The sequence below is a fragment of the Equus caballus genome, chromosome 16 (assembly GCF_041296265.1).
Source record: "Equus caballus isolate H_3958 breed thoroughbred chromosome 16, TB-T2T, whole genome shotgun sequence".
Taxonomy (NCBI): domain Eukaryota; kingdom Metazoa; phylum Chordata; class Mammalia; order Perissodactyla; family Equidae; genus Equus; species Equus caballus.
Window position 1 is genome coordinate 11,077,550 of NC_091699.1, and position 16,335 is coordinate 11,093,884.

The 16,335-nt window shown below is 45.9% G+C and overlaps 1 protein-coding gene across 2 annotated transcripts in view; it reads right to left on the reverse strand.

Annotated features, from left to right (window-relative positions):
* Positions 1–15,814, reverse strand: part of PRR20G (proline rich 20G) — a 32,367-nt gene extending 16,553 nt beyond the window's left edge. The window contains exons 1-2 of one of the 2 annotated variants that reach the window (XM_070238412.1): positions 15,561–15,794; positions 3,213–3,420 (exon numbers count right to left, since the gene is read on the reverse strand). The gene's annotated coding sequence lies outside the window, so the exon portion shown is untranslated. Of the gene's footprint in view, positions 1–3,212; positions 3,421–15,560 lie in introns of both variants that reach the window. The other variant, XM_023619850.2, reaches the window with a different exon arrangement.
* Positions 15,815–16,335: the final 521 nt, after the last annotated feature.

Sequence of the window (16,335 nt, forward strand, 5' to 3'; positions counted from 1 at the left end):
GTGGCTTCATGCTCTGCAGCTGAGGTCAAATTTTAAAAATTAAATAAAACAGGGTGCTTTTTGTACAACTGTATGCCTGGTACAAATGCGCAAGTATGGCGAGCCTTTGCTTTGCCAGCCCATCGGAGTGGCCAGCTTTACAGAGGCTAGATTGTCACACGCTCTCAAGTCTGCTTCCGGGTCAAGCATTCCATTTCATCTGTCTGTTTTTGCATCAGAACCACGTTGTTTTAAGGTTGTGGCTCTGTGTGTGTGAGTTATAGAAATTCACCCCCGCCTATCTTTTCCAAAATACACCTCGCTGTTCCTGCTGTTTCATCCACGTCTCTTTCGTGATCAGTTTTTCATTTTGAAAAAAAAATCCTACTGGGCATTTTGAGTTACATTGAAATTAGTAAATTGGCTGGGGAAGAGTTGACATACTTTTTTAATAAACTTTTAACTTTAGGACGGTTTTAGATTTACAGAAAGATTGCGAAGATAGTACAGAAGCTCCCCACACCTCACCCCAGCTCCCGTTACTCACACATGACCTTCGTTCATCACAGCCACTGTACATTTGTCTCAATGAGTGAACCCATATTGATCCGTTATTGTTAACTGACGTCCGTACCTGATTCGAATTGCCTTAGTTTGTATTTAACGGTGTTTTTCTGTCCCAGGCTCCCACGTTCCATTTGGTTGTCGCACGTCCTCAGGCTCCTCTTGGCTGGGCGGTCTCTCAGGCCTTGTTTCCGATGACCTCGACTGTCTTCAGGAGCGCTGGCCAGTGATTTCACAGAACATCCCCCAGTTGAGATCTGTCTGAGGTTCTCCTCAGGCTTAGGCTGGGATTATGTGTTTTGAACGAAGACCAGAGAGGTAACGTGCCATTTTTATCACATGCTATCAGAGGAGCCTGCTGTCAACATGACATATCACTGTTGGTATTGACCTTGACCACCTGGCTGAGGTCGTGTCCGTCAGGGTTCTCCACTGTGAAGTTAGCCTTTTCCCCTCTTTTCCACTATGCTCGTTGGAAGGAGTCACATGCACAGCCCACGCTTAACGAGAATGGTGCTCCCCCTCCGTGAAGGCTGTGTGTCTACAGAGATTGTTCCGATATCTCTATGGGAGATTTGTCTATTCTCCTCCATGTATTCATTTAGCCAGTCATTTATTTATATTGGTACGGACTCATGGATATTTATTTTGTACTTTGGGTTATAATCCAATGCCACATTATTCATTTTGTTTTCAAAGGCGGGAACCTTTGGCCGTCGAGGGCTCCTTCAGTTGGTTCCTGTGTCCTTTTACAGCACTGCCATCGGTATCACGGCAGGTTTTCGGTTTTGAACACCTCCTTACTTCCTGGCACTGCGTGGTCTAGGCTCCTCTATCTCTCCTACCCCAAACCCACAATCAGCCATTTTTCCAATGAGTTCTGGTTCCTTTTATTGGAGAATTGTATTAGAAACCTCGATCTGCACTCTGGCTGTGCTTGTTGCTAATGAGATGTCATTGTTTCAGCTGACAGTCAGACCACTCAGCTGACAGAGCTGGGAAACGTGTGTATGTGTGTATACAAACCTGCGCACACACGCCTGTCCGTATTTCTGTATCTAACCATCTATATCTATATCAACTAAACACGAGTTCGCACTGATGTCTCCAGCTGTGAGCCATCACCAGGTGGTCATCCTGGTCCCCTCCCTCTGCTTCCCTGTAACCTCCCGCTCCAGCAGTGGGAAGACATCAGCTCCCACCACCCACAAGCCATGCACTTGACTGTGGAACCCCAGTACACACGTACGACAGCCTTAGAATCGTTAGCCTATATCCCCATGAGAAACGACTTTATCTCCCAGAGTGTAGTGCTTATGCGAAGTTTTTTGCCTTTATTTTTTCATTTTCCACTCACTTCCAAAGTTACTTAGGACGGTGCCTTTTTCTCCATACCCCTCAATGAGGTTGTTCATACATTTGTAATACAGTTAAATTGTTTTGTTAAATTCTGCATTCCACGTTGGGATCTCTCTATTTCCTAAGGGACTTTAAAATTTGAATATATGGGTCAGCCCTGTGGCCTAGTGGTTAAGTTCAGCATGCTCCACTTCAGCAGCCCACGTTCGGTTCCTGGGCACAGACCTATACCACTGGTCAGCAGCCATGCTGGGGCAGCGACCCACGTGCAAAATAGAGGAAGATTGGCACAGATGTTAGTTCAGGGCAAATCTTCCTCAGAAAAAAAAAAAATTAAATACATTAGGGTCATTCTTGTGCTATAAGGTTCTACGGGTTTTAACACATGTATCGTGTATCCACCATTATAGTATCACACAGAATCGTTTCACCAAACTAAAAATCTCTTGTGCTTTACCTATTCAACCAACCCCCAATCCTGATATTTTAACTGTCTCTACAGTTTGCCTTTTTTAGAATGTATGTAATTCAATCATACAGTGTGTGGCCCTTTCAGTTGGCAATATGCATTCAAGGTTCCTCCATGCCTTTTTGTGGCTTGATAGCTCCTTTTTTTCCTTTTAATCAGTAGACTTTATTTTTAAGAACAGTTTTAGGCTCACAGAAAAAGTGGACAGAAAGCACAGAGTTCCAAAATACCCACCTCCCGTACCCCTACATTTTCTCCCATTATTAACATCTTGCATTAGTGTGGTGCATTCACTATAATTGATGACTGGAGAGTGAGACATCACAATTAACAGGCCCATCATCTCCATTAGGGTTCACTCTTTGCATTGTACATTCTATGTATTTTAACAAGTGTATAATGTCCTGTACCCACCATTACAGTGTCCTAGAGAATGACTTCACTGCCCTAAAGATCCCCTGTGCTCTGCCACTCATGCCTTCTCCCCCCACCCCTGGAAACCACTTCTGTTTTCACCATCCCCATAGTTTTGCCTTTTCTAGAACGTCCTGTAGTTGGAATCACATAGCATGTAGCTTTCAGACTGGCATCTTGCACTTAGCAATGCGCATCTAAGCATTTAAGACATTCTTTCATGTCTTTTCATGGTTTGATAGCTGATTTCCTCTACTGCTGAATAACATACCATTGCACGGAGGTACCACAGCTTATCTGGTCATTCTCCAATTGAAGGCATCCCGTTTGTTTCCAAGATTGATCGATTAGGAATAAAGCTGCTGTAAACCTTCATGAACAAATTTCTATGTAGACATAAGTTTTCAGAGAAAACTTAGGCAGATACCTGGGAGTGGGAATGCTCAATCGTACAGTAACAGCTACGTTTAGCTCTGTCTCAATGGCCAAACTGTCTTCTGAAGTGGCTGTGCCATTTTGCATCCACAGAGGGTGAGAGTTCCTGTCACTCCACATTCTTGTCAGCATTTGGTATTGTCAGTGTTCCAGATGTTAGCCACTCTAATAGGCGTGACATGATATCTTGCTGTTTTAATCTACAATTCCCAAATGAAAAATGGCGTTAGTATCTTTTCATATGCTTAGTTGTCATGACATCTGAAAAGTATGTTAGGTGTTCTTATCCAGAAATAAAGCTCTCCATCTGTTTTTTCCATCAAAATACAAAAATAAATTTTATAACATTCTTAAATTTTATGGTAAATGTTATTTTCAAACATTTGAATATTCTCTGTTCCTGTCATAAATGGGGTCTCTTTGATGGTACTATCTAACTGGTTATTTGTGTTATATACAAAATCCATTCCATTGAGTCATTATCTTTATTTAAGCTGAAGCCTTTTAATTAATTCCAGTTTTTTAAAATATTTTTGGGAAACATACATATATAAACACATCACTGGAAAATAATTATAATTTTGTTTCTTCATGTGTAAAAATCATACCTCTCGTTTATGGTTCATATGGAACCATATTTATGGTTCGTATCCTGATATGGTTCATATTTATGGTTCATATGTAATTGAAGTAGCTAGAAACTGCAAGAAAATGTTAAATAAAAATGCTGAAAACCAATACTCACATTTTATTCTTAGTTTCTATTAGACTTTAGTGTGATGGCTGCTGATCTGAGATTGAGTTTCTAAGACTAGATAAAAAAGAATCCTCCCGGGCCGGCCCGGTGGAGCAGCGGTTAAGTGCGCACGTTCCGCTTCAGCGGCCCAGGGTTCGCCGGTTCAGATCCCGGGTGCGGACATGGCACCGCGTGGCAAGCCATGCTGTGGTAGGCGTCCCACATGTAAAGTAGAGGAAGATGGGCACGGATGTTAGCTCAGGGCTAGTCTTCCTCAAAAAAAGAATCCTTCCAAATACACAATTTTTCTTAGGGAATTAAATACATTAGTCAATTAGGCATTGACAAAGAAGTGGTAGAAATCTTCATATGGAAAAATGTTCACAATATATTGTTAGTTCAAATGCAAGATCCAAAACACTGTATGGAGTGTGGTGTAACGTGTGAGCAGAAGCGACGTGCACACCCGGCGTACTGTGGGGCTGCACTGCACCAGCAACAGTCGGGGGTCAGCTGTGTTCCTCTCCTGCCTGGCCACACGATCCTCAGGGCTCCCTCCCCCACCGCTTGGCCACATCTGGTCACTTTCAGGAAGGAGAAAAGTCTCATCTTCAACTATGAAAAAATCCAGCCGTTCTGAATCAAAACTTGATCTCATGCACCACTTAAGCCACTTCCTTCCCCACCCCCTTGGGCACGATGCCAGGCCCAGGACCTGCCATGGTCTGCTCCCACCCCCCTGCTCCATCGACCTCTCTGCCTTTCTGAACCTCCAGGGTAAGTGGAAAGGGGGCGAAGGCCTTTTCTTTTGCTGGTGCTGCTTGTGATTCCCTCCTGACTGTCGTAGGCAGCTCGCTGTGTGGTCTTCAGAGACACCCCCACGGGGACCTTGCCTTTGCATCATTCCCTGACATGGGCCATGCGCATCCTTCTTGCCTCACCCCTGCTCTCCGCTCCTGTCCTCTGGGGACACGCCCACAGTCTCTTTGTGGGGGGACATGTCTGCCCGGCAGGCAGTCTTCTGGGTGGGGTCCTTCTGAGGAGGCTCATGGCCATTTCTACTTCCTAGTGTCCACTGACATGGGAGACATCAAACATCCTTGCCCTGACAAGCTGCCCTGCAGCCTGCTTTCATGGTTCCCTGCCCCTGCCCACTCCTGGGAGCATCGTCAGCCAGCCTCCTGGGAGAGTCGGCCACCTCAGAACCATCTGACGCTTCAATTCAAGAGCAGTGCAAGTGTCCACAGCCAGGCTAGTGTCCAGCCACAGAGGAAGACCCCGTGTTGCCTGTTCACAACCCCCCAGTTTCTATAGTGACTCTCTGGGACCCCCGAATGCCTGGCCTGAAAGAGGCACGCACCCTCCTCGGCTGTGGAGGGTGAGGGGACAAGGAATGCCACGCCCTCCACGTCTAAGCATTTTACTCTGCTTACCCACTAGCCCCCGGACGAGCTGAAGGAGATGGATGACAGTGATGGACCCATTTTGGCTGCTATTAAATCCTGTGTGGATGTATCTCGCACCAGTCTTTCAAATATGAGAGCACTTCTCTGGGACACCGAAAGTGTCATCACAATCCTGTAATCACATGGGCAAGACCATGGACGAAGATGACCTTTCTGAGCAGTGGAGCACAGGGGACTTATTTTATCCTCTATGTTTGTCTCTTACTTGGTGGTCTGCCATGATTGGGAAAGCCTCCCCTCACTGACGGCAGAGTCAGAGAACGAAACAGAAATCGCAGGACACTGAGAGGCGGAGGCAGGAGGGGTGGCATGCTGCTTCTCCCTCCGACAGGTCACACCGGGCCCCCGGCAGCTCACTCCACTCGGAAAGGGCAGGGAGAAGCAGCTTCGTCCTTTCCCACCTCCGCCTGTGCCCTCTCCGCCATGAAATCTCTGGCAGGGTTCACAGGCTTTCTGGTCCCCAACAGGGAAGAAACAGTCTGGTCCGGTCTGACACCAAAACTTCCGATTCCTGTCTGACTTAAACTCCTCTAGCGCTTGTCTCAGTCAGGCCTTTGGCAGGGAGGGAAGGCTGGTTACTCTCTCCTCGCTTCTCCTCCTCTCTGCACGCCAGATCCTGTATCCCCAGAGGTCCCCACGGCTGAGGAAGGCTGCAGGGCAGCGGGCGCCGGGCTCCCTGTGTCGCGTGCCCTCCGGCTGGCTGTCCCTTTCGGGGGAGCCCCTGAAGCTTCCTTGGACCTCCTCCCCAAGGGCCTCCACCCGCAGCTTCCCGCACGAGTGAGTCTGTCTGTCTCTCCGTCCTCCTCCTGCCTCTCCTCCCTCCTGGCCATCCACATGCCACTCAAACTGTCGGGCCACCTCCTTCTGCAGGTGGTCCTTTTGGGCAGAGTCTCTCTCCAGGTGACCCAGTCTGGCTTCTCCCTACGGAGCCCTCCTCTGGCCTGCAGGACACGGTGGTGGTGGGACAATGCTCAGTTCCGTGTCGCTGAGGGGTCCCATCTCGCTTCGGCTCTGGGCAGCCAGCCGGTCCTGCTTCTCTCCTGGAGACAGCTCCAGTGTGAGTCAGCTCAGACCTGTGTCCCCCACTTCCGGGAGGGGTGCTTGCCAGCCTCTCAGAGTCAGCCCCTGTGGCCCCTCACTTGGCGAGGGGAAGAGAGCAGCCGGTCCTGCAGCTCCCTCCCTCCCATCTCCCATCCCAAAGGCAATTCTGAACTCTCCCTTCTACGCCTTTGCAAGTCTAGCACGGATGTTGTATTTCTTAGGAATTAGAAATACAAAATGTTCCTTTTTATGTTTTCCCCCAGACAGTGGCCTGATGAAATTGCAAAGTTATTTTGCTCTCACCTAAAAGAAGTCTGAGGATAGGAACGCCGGGTCGGGGAGGCCAAGGTGGGGTCGCCAGGGCCGGGGTGCTGGAGCTGCCTACATAGGTCCTCACTCTGCCTCTCTTTTTTTTTTTGAGGAAGATTAGCCCTGTGCTAACTGCTGCCAATCCTCCTCTTTTCACTGAGGAAGACTAGCCCTGAGCTAACATCCGTGCCCATCTTCCTCTACTTTATATGTGGAACGCCTACCACAGCATGGCTTGACAAGCGGTGCCATGTCCGCACCCGGGACCCGAACCGGCGAAGCCCGGGCCACCGAAAAGCAGAACACATGAACTTAACCGCTGCGCTACCAGGCCAGCCCTCCGCCTCTCTTAAGCTCTGACTCACGTACTCATGTCCTCAGAATGGCTGCCAGAGCCCTAGCTTTGTATCTGTATTTCAAGCAGGAAAAGGAGAAAAAGGGGAGGCCAGCAGAATCAGCCTCCTTTCTCTCCCCTTGTGTTTTACTGTGTTGCATGAGCGCTGCACTGCAAGCACTGGGAAAGCTTTTTGAGCTGGTCACTTCCCTCCAGATGAAGCGGGGAGAAAGGAGAATGGACATCAGGAAGGGGTTCTGTGTCTGCCGCAGATAGCCTAGCACCTGGCCTAAGAGTGTCCTCCTGGCACCGTGGCCTGGGGCTGGGCCCTCAGCCAACATGGAGCTGTCAGAGAAAAGCCCATTTTCACAGGCTGTTTTAATTCTGTGCCAGATACATCCTGCACCCATCTCAGCCCCTCTCTCACAGGTGGGATTCTGCAAACACCGCAGCTTGAGCAACTCTGAGGGTGAGCAGGGGACAGCCAGGGTCTTTTCTAGAATCAAAGCCAGACATCACAAGCTCCCCCGGCAGCTGAGGGTGGGTGTCTTCAGGCCAAGGGCAGCCGTGTTGCGATGTTCTGTTCCTTTTTATGTTTTCTCTTGAGGCATAAAATAAGGACCCAAGCTAACATCTAATCAAAATGCTTTTTACCTTAGCTGGGATACCAATAAACAAAATCCCCCACAACTTTTTATAGAGGGAAAAGCAAGCAAAATGAGATAAAAGCTATTGAGATGTAGCATAATTATAAAATGAAAAAGTCAACTCGGTGCTCAAAGGAGCTTTGGTCTCTGCAGACCACATCTTCACCACAGGAAGCGGAGCCCCAGACGGCCCTGGGAAGGGCGCGCCCGCCCCGCGACCCCGCCTCCCGCTGGGAGGGTCGCTGCTGAGAAGGAAGAAGCGAGTCTCCAGGGACTCTCTCTCTGTCTCTCTCTTTTTTTTTCATTTTTTTAAAAAATACAGCTTTATTTTGATTTCTAGGCACATGTCTTTTATTTCCTAGAAATACAAACATTTTCTCAAAATAAAGTTATTTGTTTGGGTATATGAATTCAATAAAGCTTTTTAAAAAATTTTAATGCTTTCACAAACTTTAATATCCTTTTTATATTCTCGTGGTAAGAGCACTTAGCAGGAAATCTACCCTTTTCACAAATTTTTAAGAGCACGATACAGTGTTAACTCCAGGCACAGCGTCGCACAGCATATACCTAAGACCAAGGCCTTTCACGATATCTGTCTTTCTCCTTATTTTCTTGTAACAATAATGCATTCCTTGTGTATTTGCACATTTTTAAAAGAAGTCGGTTCATGAGAATCCTGTTATGAAGTGTCTGTGCTCTGAGGCAGCATGGGGCCCCACCAATCTCCTCTCTGGTGAAGGATGCAGCCCCGCCAGCAAGACGGAACCAGCCCAACAGCCGTGCCTGGGACTCAAGGCAATCAATAGTTTGGACAACAAAAGATGATAAATTCAAACTAAACAAGGAAAGAATAATTCCTGTAGCCCACCTCCGGGAGAGATTTCACTGGACGTTTGGGCAGTCGAGAATCTACCCAAAGCCTGAAAAAAAACCGCCTACACATCAAAACTTGAGGGCTGTCATTGAAGGCCATTTTTTCTTTCATATAACTCTATCATCTTCTTTCTTGGTTCTTGCTGTATTCCATCTTTCTGCTTTTTCTTGAGTCAGTTTTGATCATTTATGTTTTTTTAAATCAAATCTTCCAGTTTTCAAGGTTTCAAATCTATCAACATAGAGTTTAATGTGGTATGAGTTTCTAACACACGTGTTTCCTCTGTCTGTAGAAATAATGCCTTTCTCATTCCAATGTCTTAAAAAAATTTTTCTCCCATGGCTTAATTTCCTCTACTGCTAACGAGCTGCCGTCGACACGTTGGGACCTCCGTTGTATTGTTTGATCACAGGTCTCGTGGGGGTCTCTCCAGGAACTGAGTTACTTGTAGGGCACCTCCATCAGGGTTTCTTTGACCCCTTACATCTATCTGCCATTACAACTCAATATTTTTCCATAAATCTGCTTACTGTTTTTTAACTTAACTTTTTTTTAACTTATGCTCTGTTTCTACCCCAAGTGCATGTACTGCAATACAATCCGAAAACTAACCACCCCAAGGTAGTGCCAGCCCCGGCAGGTTAGGGCGGAGTCCCCCACAAGGCTGCAGGACCTCACACACCACATGCACTTCTGGCCAGTCGTCCGCAGTGCAGGGGAGTCCATGACCCCCTCAGGCTCGGTAATTGTTAGAACAACTCAATGACTCGTTGGAAGTGGTACACTTAGATCACAGCTTTACTGTAAAAGACAGATCAGGAACAGCCAAATGAAGAGACACAGGGGCAGGCAGAAAGGGAGGATGGGAGCTTCTGTGCCCTCTCCTCATGGAATTGAGTGCGTCACCCTCCGAGCACACCAGTGTGTTCACCAACCAGAAGCCCCAGCACGCCTGCGGCTTGCTGTGTCCAGAGTTTTGACCAGGGCTTCATTGCGTAGGCATGGCTGACTAAACCATTGGCTGCACAGTTGACTCCATCTCCAGGCCCCTTAGCCTGCCAGGGGCTGTGCAGCTGAAAGCTCCACCCTCTATCGTCTGCTTGCTCTTTCTGGTGACCAACGCCCACCCTAGAAGCTACCAGGGGCCACCATGAACCACCTTATTAGCATAAAAAGACACTCCTGTCACTCAGGAAATTGCAGGAATTTTTGAAGCTCTGGGCGAGGAACTGGGATAAAGACCAAATATACTTATTGTACCACAGCTTAACTTCTCATCTGAAGCAACTCACTTATTCATCATTAACAAGTATTTATTGAGCACCTACTACATACCAGGAATGATTCTAGGCAGTGGTATGTAACCAGTGAACAAAATCAACAAAAATCCTTGCTCTCATGGAGCTTGGGTTCTGATGTGGGCGAGACAGGCGAAAATCGAGAGATGCAAGTAAAGACATAGAGTACACTAAGTATGACAAAGGCAAAATAAAGCAGATACATCTTGGTAGAGAGATATTGAAATTTTAGAAAGTGTGGTTTAGAAAGACTGTGAAATCTTGAGATGATGACGTAGGGAGGTGAGAGGCAATATAACCACTTTGTATAAATGCCTATTTAAATCAAATTTAAATATGACAAAATTCAAAAAGTCATAACAATGAGTGATAAAATGAGACAACAATATGTAAGAGATCATGTTCTCTGATGGGGGTGATGAGGGCAGAAGAAGGAAGGATACAATTTTAGAGGAAAAACCACCTAAGAAATAACTTTATCAGTGATAGCTAGGATTTATAACTGCCCACTCACACCGATTTAAAAAATACTGTATCACTAAAACTCTCACAGGGAAAATAATTTTGTCACCATGAATCTGTAGGTCTCTAGGTTCTCCCCTCTTTCCACCCATCAGAAGGGAGGGAATTCTTCCTAAAATCAAGTTTTCTCAAACTGGGCAATGACATTCTTTTATTAATTTCTTTTAAATTTTGTTTTGTTTCACTTTGATTGGTTTGGCCAGAGGTGTGAAGTGTTTTTCTGATGTATTTAAATAACAAGGTCTTGCCCAACTAAATTTTGTCTGTGAGAAATCCACATTAAATATAAAGACATAGAAAGGAAAAAAGCAAAAGGATTAGAAATACTAATCAAAAGCTGGAGTAACTAGATTAACATAAGACAACATAGGCTTCAAAAAAAACGAAAAAGAAATATTATTAACAGAAAATGGGACATTCTGCAAGATAACAGAGTCAGTTCTCCAAGAAAACATTAAAATCCTAAATGTATGTGCACCGAACAATGGAGCTTGAAAACACGTGGGGCAGAAACTGGTAGGAGTGAAAGAAGAGACACACACATCTACTATTATACCTAGAGACTAAACATTCGGATCTTGGGTTTATTCCTCAATTCTTCTGGTTTTCTGTTCTTTTAATTCTGCTTCTAATGCAATTATTTCCTTCCTCTTACTTTCTTCAGCTGCCTTTCTTTAAAGACTTTTGAAATCAAATTTTTAGTTTAGGTTTTCCTCGTCTACTACTAAAAGTACTTGAGGCTTTGAATATTCCTCTGAGTGCAGCTTTAGTTGCCTCCATTTGTTTAAATATGTAGTGCTTTCATGGCTGTTACTCTCTAAACAAACTTTATTTAGTCTTCTTTTTTTTTGGCCAAAGACTTTTTTTTAGAAGGCTGCAGATACTAGTCAAAGGAAAAAAATTCAAGGTAATGATAGACATTAGAGAAGGTAAACATGTGAAGACACATCCACGTCCCTGAATGGAAGGCCTAACTAGTTCAAATATGCCAATTCTTCTTAAATTGTTGTAATATTTAATTCAAACTTGACAGAGTAGCTCCCAAGTTTATGTGGAAGAATACACGTAGAGGAACCATGAGGTTGGTTTTGTGTTCCCAGAAGCATTAAAAGGTATAATGAAAACCAATTATTGTCCCTCTTATACCATCCACATAGACAAGGGAATAAGAGCCATATAAATGGTTTCCACCACTTTTATCACTTTTCCTATAAACTTCTCACACTTTAATGTGTATCTACACCACCTGGGGGTATTATTAAAGTGAAGATTCTGAGATTCAGCATTTTAGCAACTCCTGGCTCATGCTCATTGCCTTGATCCACACTTTGCACAGCAATAGGTCCATAGCGCTGGTTCTCAAGCTCATCTGGAGAGATTTAAAAAGTAGAAGATGTGGTTTTATACACACACACACACACACACACACACACACACACACACACATGGTGGAATACTACACAGCCACAAAAAAGACAAAATTATGCCATTTGCTATAACATGGATGGACCTTGAGCATATTATGCTTAGTGAGGTAAGTCAGACAGAGAAAGACAAACATTGTATGATTTCGCTCATATGTGGAAGATAAACACATAGATAAGGAGAACAGACGGTGGTTACCAGAGGGGAAGGGGGTGGGAGGAGGGGGAAAGGGGTGAAGGGGCACATGTGTGTGGTGATGGGTGGAAACTACACTTCTGGTGGTGAACACGATGCAGTCTGTAGAGAATCTGATATATAATAAAGTACACCTGAAATTTACACAATGTTATAAACCGATGTGACCTCAATAAAATAATTTTTTAAAAAACACATCCCGCAACTGGAAGGACATGCAGCTAGGATATACAACTGTGTACGGGGCGGGGCGGGGGGTGTTGGGGGAGATAAAGCAGGAAAAAAAAAAAAAAGATTGGCAACTGTTGTTAGCCCAGGTGCCAATCTTTAAAAAAAAAAAATACTGAAGCCAAGAGCCAGCCCAGAGAGTCTGACATCATGGTCGGGGTGTGGCCCAGCCTCGGGAATTTGAAAACCCTCCCGCGACTCTGCCAATAGCCGGCGGACAAGCACGGTGCAGGTGCCTCCTGGGGAACCGCACCTCTGCCGAATCCGCACCGCCACAGGGCACCCTCCTGGCCAGTTGTCGGGGGACCGGCTGTGGTTAGCAGCACCGGCTCCCTCTCCTGAGGCTTTTAGAGTTTTGCTTTTGAAAAACAGAAGAGAACAAAACTTAGATGTCAAAGTAGGAGCAGAAAGAACAGAGAAGGAGTGGGAATGATTGGTTTAAATCTCAAGAGACTGAATTTCCCTGGAAATGACGCCCTCAAAGTTACTGCCATCTGAAGAAGGGGGCATAAGTGGAATCAAGTAGAGAAATAGATAAATGAAAAATGCTACCACTGTGTGTCTACCTGAACACGAGACTCAAAATATCACACCTGCTACAATTTGTCACTAGAGTGATCAAGACATGTCACACCTGTAATGTTAAGGAAAACTGTGCATTAAAAATTTTATACATAATGTAATTTCAAGATTATTTATAATACATATATGTAGAAAAAAAGGCTGCAAGGAGATGCTCCAAAATATTAGCGGTAGTGATGAGCTTATGAATGATTTTAATTCTGTTCTTTACATTTTTCTGCATGTTCAGGGATTTTTTCTATGTTATCTACCATGAATATATATTAATTGTGTGATCAGAAAATAATACCAGGGGCCAGCCCGGTGGCGCAATGGTTAAGTTCCACACGTTCTGCTTCAGTGGCCCAGGGTTCGCCGGTTCGGATCCCAGGTGCTGACCTATGCACCAAGTATCAAGCCATGCTGTGGCAGGCGTCCCAAAGTAGAGGAAGATGGGCACGCATGTTAGCTCAGGGCCAGTTTGCCTCAGCAAAAAGAGGAGGATTTGTGGCAGATGTTAGCTCAGGGCTAATCTTCCTCAAAAATAATTTTTTTTAATTTCAAAAAAAGAATACCAACTGAAAAACAAAACAAGCAGAAGAGATGAAGGAAGTGCCAGGGTGGCTGGGGCCCACCTCTGGAGTGAAGGGCTGGGACTCAGCTTTCATAGAGAGAGACTTTCCTAATAAAGCAGGTGGGAAGAAGGATGGAGTCAAGGAAAAATGATCACCATGACCTCAGTACCAATGTTGAGACTTGCTGGGAAAGGCAGTCACGCCCAGATTGCTTGACCCTTTCCCGGCGGTGTAAGATTGTGCCTCAGAACTGCAACGTTGCCTTCTACGGAGAGAAGGAGCCCTCACAGCCTGCGCTGGGCACAGCCCTTAGTTTGCAAGTGTCTTTCCCTGTTCCGGGCTTGACGTGTACTTCTTTGTTCTGCTTAAGCGCATGTATCTTATGGCCCCTAGCCAACCTCACTGCTGTATCTGTTCCCGATGTGGAGGGAGCTGGGTCCTTCACCTGCAGCACAAAAGGGGTGCACACAGACCATCACCCTGAGCTGGCCGTGGGGCAAGACCTGCTGGCCATGGGGGACTGATGCCCACTACCAAAGCTGGTCTTGCCCTGTCTCTCCTCTGAGTAAAGCGTTGTTCCATCCAGTGCCTGTGTGTCTTTGCTGGCAATCCTGACACCCACAAACCATGCCATGGGTTGACAGCCCAGGACCCCCGCTCCTGGTGGGAGGCAGAAAGTATGACTTGCTCAACAATACTAAGGGCTGCATCAGCACCTTCTCGGTGCCGAATGCAATGCAAAATGTCTAATCATCTTTGTGCCCTGATAAGGCTGCTCTCTCACTGATCCCCACCTCAACGCTGAGGAAATAGAGACCCTCAGGCTGAAGTAATCCGCCCAAGACCACACAGCTCGTAGTGCAGTCCCGAGAGGCACACTGCCATTGCTCTCACTTTAGATCCCCACCTGGAGAGAATCTTGGTCGGGCTGCCTCTCCTCCCCTCAAGTACAAGAGGAGACCCCCAGAGTCAGCTGGACAAACTCCCCCTTGTGCTGTCGCATCGTCCAGGTTTGGGCTGAGCTGTGTGTTAGGCAGCCTCTGGGCCAGGTGAAGCTGCGTACGATTTTGGTTAAATCAGTGCCCAACGCCTTGCCTTCCTCCTGCTCCCTGACGCCGTGACGCATCTCTTGAACTTTAGACATGGTGCTCTGGTGGAAGCATAAAGTTCAAACTTACCTGCTTTTTCATTTTTTTACTTTTCATTCATTCATTTATTTGTTCACCAATTTGTCAAACAACTAGTAAGTCTTATTTTGTGCTGGGCATCACGAAGCCTCACAGTCTAGACTAGTATCCAAGTAGTTAACCAGCCAGGAGTTAAAAATTGGACTTGTAGGTCAAAGTCAAGCGGCAGACCCCCCACATGCACCCCAAAAGTGTAGAGGTACTCAAATATTTACTTACGTTTTAAGAACCTAGCTAAGCTTTAAAGTAAAACCTCAAGCTTTCAGGTGACAGATGGAGAGACAACTCAGTGAAAGTGAGTAAAATTAAAACTGCACGGCCCACAGGGGCGAGGGCTCCAGGGCTGGGGGTTTAATGCCTGCCTAGGGTCCCGGACAGGGAGAGCCTCTGTCTGGGGCAGGATCAAGCGTGTGATCCCCGAGCCTGGAGCCTGTGCCACTCCATGAACAAAGATTATGCTTTGGCTTTAAAAGTCAACATGTTAGAGTCATCTTGTTGTACTTGCAAACACTTTTTATGTGGAAATGTGCATCTTCCTGTGTTCCTAGCAGGAAGGCACTTGACACTGTCTTATACATCTTGAGTTGGCTATGGTTGGCTGGGTTAGTGAGGGAAATAGTGGGTTAATTATCATCAAGGTAAATACATACTTTGCATGAATGCTTTCCTTGTGCAAACATTTTAACAAATGTAATTTTTCCTAATAAACATTTTTAATCTCAATGTGACAACTCAACACTTTTTGAAACTACTATGACAAAAGTTTCAATACTACAGGAAAATGGATCTTCTTAGCAAACAGATGTAGACAAAAACTCAAATTTCTGAAGGCAAGCCATAAAATAAGTATAGATTGAACCTAAATTTTATGGTAATTGGTGTGCAAATATTCCCCCGCGTTCCCCTAATCTGTCTAACAAGATGGAATGGCTAGCTTACCGCTTGTCTTCTCAAAGCATCTGTGTCAACAGATTCCCATTTTTTTCAAAGTTCTTCATTAACTGCTAGGCAAAGCCCACAGCTTCTGCTTCAGTTACATTTTCTAGCCAAGGCTGAATTAAAGAATACAGCTTCTACATTTCTGTTTGTGCAACTGGGACCTGAATATTGATATGCACTGGCTGTGGAAGCTCCCTGCACCTGCACCTGCTGGAGCTCTCCATGGTGCTGGCCAGGGCACAGGTTTCAGGCCCAAGCTGACCCTCCCTCCAGCCTCGATCTTATCGTTGACCCTCTTTATGACTCAAACACTGGCTTATTATTTATGGCCTTGACCCCAGCCCTGGCCTTTGCCTCTGGCTTGACCACCTCTCTGAAGTACATCGAGTGCCTTTGTGCCCCTCTGGATCTCTTTACCTCGTCCATCCCACCACTGCCCACTCTTGCAGTCCCTCCTTGAAGTTCCCCAGAAGCTTCAGGCCTCTTGCATAGCAGGAGCGCCATTTTCTTCCTTTTTCAGGCTGTCCCACTCTTCACGACTCATCAGAAGGTAGGTCCGTTCTCCCATATCCTGGACCAGAGCCACAGCCTGAGTTAATTTTGTCCTGTGTCATTTCTGAGCCTTGTGTCTAAGGCTCACTTCCCCAAAGAAACTGACTTCTTTGAAGACAGGGATCACATTGCCACCTTCTTGCATCCTCTTCTGCCCTGGGCACACAGCTGGGCACACAGGTGCTCTGGCTATGCACATTATTGGGCGATTAATGACCAATAT